The 5,804-nt window shown below is 38.2% G+C and overlaps 1 pseudogene; it reads right to left on the minus strand.

The window, feature by feature from the left end:
- Positions 1–2,525: 2,525 nt before the first annotated feature.
- LOC139888948 (putative receptor protein kinase ZmPK1) lies at positions 2,526–4,926 on the minus strand (annotated as a pseudogene).
- Between the last annotated feature and the right edge of the window lie 878 nt (positions 4,927–5,804).

Raw genomic sequence — 5,804 nt, forward strand, 5'->3', positions numbered from 1 at the left:
ACGATTAATCGTACGTACAACAAGTCAACATCATTAGCATAGAGATCTCAACAATAATACATGCCAAAAACGAATACGTACAATGCTAATAAAATTACACATCCCAATATACTCAATGTCGACATTCGACTCGATGGTGGCCGACGAAGAGTAGTAGGTCAAAATCGTTAACTACTCACCACCCATCGCACGCGTAAGTGGCCGACGAAGAGTAGTAGGTCAAAATCGTTAACTACTCACCACTACGCACCATGAGGCCGACGAAAAGTGCAACCGAAACGTTAACACTTACCTCAATCACAAGGATGGCCGACGAAAAGCGGAACCGCTTACCATCCCACGATAAGTGGCCAACGAAGAGCGGATCCCCAAACGGATAACACTCACCACTTACCCCAACACACATATGTGGCCGACGAAGAGCGATAGGTCAAACATTAATCACTCACCACATATCTAAACATACACATGTAGCCGACGAAGAGTGATAGGTCAAACGTTAATCACTCGCTACATGCCCAAACACACACATGTGACCGACGAAGAGCGATAGGTCAAACATTAATCACTCGTCACATAACCAAACACACACATACACACGTGGCCGACAAAGAGCGATAGGTCAAACGTTTATCACTCGCCACATACGCAAAACAAATATAGTCAACGAAGAGCTATCCACGCGGATATCACTCACTATATTTTCCAACCCGATTGTGGTCCCCGAAAAGTGAGTCCTAACGGATGTCACTTACCACACCGCACGCAAGCAACCAAATTATATACATAAGCGTATAAATATTCCACTCACCTCGATTACTTGAAAAGCAATCCCGCTTGAGCTCCTAATTGTCCAAATGCAATTACCTAAGTAATTCACAAATAAATAAGCTAAACACTCTAGCTTATGCCCAAAACACCAATAAGTGCAATTTCGACCCATTAGCACTTACTTCCACTTTGACTAAGTCAAATCTCGCCCAAAACACCCATAATCACCATTAACTAGTGATTATGTTCCAACAACCTATTTTACTCAAAGTTTCACCATCAAAACATCCTACTTGCATCAATTTATACAAAAACCCATTTTGACCAAATTTCAAGTCAAACACCCATTTGCAAGTTTTCACTAATAATCACTTTTCATTAAGTTAACTAGTGATATTAACACCCGAAAATGATTATTAACTAACCAATTTCATCATCCACCCAAAACCCACCAACAATGGTCTTCAACACCATTTGCTAGCTTAAACATCCATTCACCAACTAGTGGGTCTTATTCAAGAACACATAATCAAAACCCTAACTTTGAATATCAAATCCAATCAATGAAAATCGGAGTTAGAGCTTACCACAACAACCACGACGTAGCCGTGAACGAGAGGAACAACTTTAACACTCGGGCCTTTGATCGATTCAAGCTCCTTCTTCCCTTTCCCAAGCTTTCTCACTCTTCTCTCTCTAGAACTTGAGGTTGAAGATGAGAGTGTTTGTGGACTTGAAAATGATCCAAAAGTGGATCTAAAACTGATCTAAAAGCCACAAATCCGTCCACAAGTGAATGGACCATAATACCCTTCATTTAGACACTTAAAATGCTGAAAAAAACGCATCAGACCCATTCGGCGCGCCGCTCCAAAAGGTCGCGCGCCGCTCCACACTGCAGGTCAGATTTCAGAAACTTGTTTTGGCCATAACTTTTTGACCGTAGCTCCGTTTTCGATGAACCAAATATCGTTGGAAACGTAATAAGATTTCCTTTCCAATGGTAAGGCTTTGAAACATCAACTCAAACTTTATTTGGGGTTGAAAAGATTCGTACACACCTTGTACCTCAAACAACGTCCAGTTTTCTTCGACATTCGAGCAAGCAACACGTACTTGCTTCGTACACTTCATATACGCATCGTACACCATAAATACATTATGTACAATAAATATTTGGGTCTTACACGGACCATGAGCTGTAACACCCTAGGCAAATCCCACATCGCCAACGAACATGAGTGATCATGGGATTATAAGGTAATACTCACGCTTAAATGACACAACGCGTTTTGGGATCACAGGCTGAGTAGAAGTGCGAGTACATTGTGGTTAAGCGTGCTCGGGCGAGAGCGCTACCAGGATGGGTGACCTCCTGGGAAAGTGCTTCTCGTGTGTGGTCGCCAAGAAAAAGCCGTGCACCTGCGGGCAAAGCGAACAATATTGTGGTCATGTTAAGCTGGGGTGTTACATGAGCCCCCGCCGCATCGCGTGGGCCGGACCCGAACTAGTTACAACTATCTGATTATTGAGACTATCAGAAAATGGGTCAAGCCGTACGACGCATGGGTTGTGCCTAGTGATTATGTAAGTTGAGTTTATTCAAATAAACTACATATATATATACTATATATGGACCTCAAGCTTAAGGCATGCTCTATTGTAGTAACATATTAAATGCATACATGTACATATAAAATAGAATACATCGATGATGAGTCTCCAGCACACAAATGTTCATGTTCGGCAAATTTCTAATCATCCATCTCTTGATCTAGAAGCATCTTCACGACCTCGCTCATGGTTGGTCTTAAATCCTTATTTTCCTCAACACATTGCAACGCCACTTTTAGAAGATTTTTTATCCCGCCGTTTTCATAATTGTGACATAGAGTAGGATTCAAAATATTCATGAATTGTGTTTCAGTCAAACTATCACCATTCGCATAGACCTTTTCTTTAACCCAACTCACGAGCTGTTTTTGCTCCACCCCTTCACTACCATCACTTGTTTGATCACACGTGGGACTCCGTCCCGTTATCATTTCTAGCACCACCATTCCATAACTATAAACATCCACTTTTGATGTAATTGGAAGATTAAACAGCCATTCTGGAGCCATATACCCTCTTGTCCCTCTTATTCTCGAAAAGACAGAATTGTCTATTACATCTTCACAGAATAGTTTGGACAAACCAAAATCAGCCACCTTTGGGTTATAATCAACATCTAAAAATATGTTATGTGGTTTAACATCACAATGTAAAACCCACTCCAAGCACTCTTCATGTAGATATGCTAGCCCTTTCGCTACGCCAGTTGCAATTGCTAAAATCATTTGCCAATCAAGTTGGTTAGCACCTAACTTTGTAGCTAATGAACCATTCTCCATGTACTCGTACACCAAGATCCTATGCTTTCTCTCGACACAATAACCATACGTTTCTATCAAGTTTTTATGATTAATCCTTCCAATTGTGCTCAATTCCGCTAGAAATTCAGCTTCTCCCTGGGTAGCCTCATGAAGTCGCTTAATTGCTACCACACGACCATTTGGAAGTAAGCCCTTGTACACAATACCACCTCCACCTCTTCCGATCTCGTCTTTAAATTGTTGAGTTACCTTCATTATTTCGTCGTATCTGAACCTTCTGAATCCAGTTGCAATTGCAAGGTTTTTTTGTGTTTTTCCACCCGGTTGTTTGGTGATATAATAGAATATTGCAACGCATGCTGCTTCAATTGCACCAAGGATGATGCTGAACCACAACATGAACTTGAGGGACCCACTTGTCCTCTTTTCGTTGTATGTTCGTTTCAGCTTGAATATAGAATTACTCGGACAATTCATAACAGATTCCTGCTTAACAACCGTTTGATCATATGAGATTACGGTGATCTTAGGTACCTTAATATAAGTTACGTAAGACGTATCCAAGTTATGACCATTGAACAGCAAAGTCTTAACATTGCATTTGAATGCTTGCATCCCTGTATCAAAATAGTATTGAATGCCTTTACAGTCTGTATTGTTCAAGCAAACATTCTTACACTCTTGGAAGCTTATCGCCACCAAAAAACCGCCTGAATCAAATCCATAAAATTCCATATCTGGATATTTTATGAATCCATAATTTTCACGATCTGCTGTAAAACTAAAAGTTGGCTCACACCCAAAAGAATTATCTGATTCATTCTGCCTTGTATCCATGTAAACAAGTGCATCTCCTTCCATAATCTTGAGTACTATAAGTACAAACGCTATTTAGACCACAAATCCCATGAATTCGACAGGGTTTCGATAATGTTTGCATCGAAACAACCCACCTTTTTTCGTTAAGTGTGTAAACTCTAACATTTCCATCAACATCAAGTGTCATTTTTCTTAACAGGATTGTGCCATAATCTGAGGTATCAAACGTGTAATTATCGGTAGACGTGAAACGACCTTTAGAATCAAGCATAGCAAATCTACTGCTGTTGAAAGTAGATCTACCTGATTCCCATGTTAATTGCCATCGTTTAGGCCAATAAACGCTGGTTATTTCGTCGTTCTTGAAAAGAAGACGGATTACATTATCATTGTCAAAGTAAAATTTGTAAAAACCGGAAGAAAAATTTGTTAAACTTCTTGATGAAATAAGGACAGTATCTTTAGTAAAAGGCTGATTAGGGAGGATGGTATCAGTAGGAAAATTAAAACTTTGCCAAATATATAATTGTGTGTCTATTTGGATAAGAACAAGATTGCCCGAATCAAGGAGTTGTAACTGCACAGATGAAGTAGATATAGTATTACTTATCCAAATTCTTTGGCCAGCATCATTTAGAACTAGATTACCTGTTTTCGACAAGACAAAGTTTGAACGTTTTCCGTTTATTGGTGTGTCTCGGTTTGCCATCCAAACCAAAGAGTGACTACCATCTGAAGTAAGCTCGGAAAACCATATCGCGAAAAAGTAAGCATTTGGGCCAGTTTGGTGGAACCCGGCTGTGAAAACGCGGTTCGGTGAAACCAACTGGTCTTGTTTTTCGACAACAAGTGATGAGCCTTGAGTTAGAACATTAGGTGATGAAGAAGTAATGGTAGAAATAGGTTGAGAATAAGAGATGGTTATTAGAAGTGAGAACAATATTGAGCAATGCAAATGCATATTGAAGTGAGATATGAATATGAATTAATGATCATTAACTTTTGATGTTTCAGATATATATACACTGTACACACACTAAATGCTCTTCATTAGCGCTATACGTTGTAATCAAAATAATTTGTTTGATTTTCTTGTTGATGATATCGATCAACTACGACCACATGAAGACAGCCATCATGCCATGTGTTTTATATTGCATATATTGCATATATAGTATAATATATAAGTATAAGTAATAATAATTAGAAAAAAACATTAATTAATTCGATTTCTTTTAGCTAGAACCATGTGAAAATTATTGGAGGATGAGGTTGTAACGGGGAAAGTTGTTGAAAAAGAATATGTTGAAGTGATATTTATTTTTAATTTGTTTTATATAAACAACATTTTCTCTATTTATTTAATTAATAAAAAATAATTATTAATAAAATGATATAATATTTAATTCATAGAATAATTATAAAGTACAAATATTTTAAACGTTATATAATTTAAAACTCCTAGAAATAAACATTACAATAGTTAAAATATAAAAAGAATACATAACGGCTAGTGTAGAGCACGAAAGTTTGTTGAAAGATTTCATATATGCTCTATTAAATCGTTACGTAGTTGGTCGTGTACATCTTTATCACGTATTTCTTTTAGCCTGAATTTACGATCTCTTATTCTTCACCTAATATTTCGGCGAAGGCTATTTTATCATATCTTCTTCCCATGAACCGTTTTAAACATGTGTGGATATTATGTCGGTGTCGGTGTAATAATCGTCCCGTAAAGGTTGAGTCGCAACTTTACGATCTCTATCAATCAAAATACGTGTATTTCGTGGGATATATCGCCTTGATGTTTCGCCCCTCCCACGTTCTTCACGATAT

The sequence above is a fragment of the Rutidosis leptorrhynchoides genome, chromosome 2 (genome assembly GCF_046630445.1).
Source record: "Rutidosis leptorrhynchoides isolate AG116_Rl617_1_P2 chromosome 2, CSIRO_AGI_Rlap_v1, whole genome shotgun sequence".
Lineage (NCBI taxonomy): Eukaryota > Viridiplantae > Streptophyta > Magnoliopsida > Asterales > Asteraceae > Rutidosis > Rutidosis leptorrhynchoides.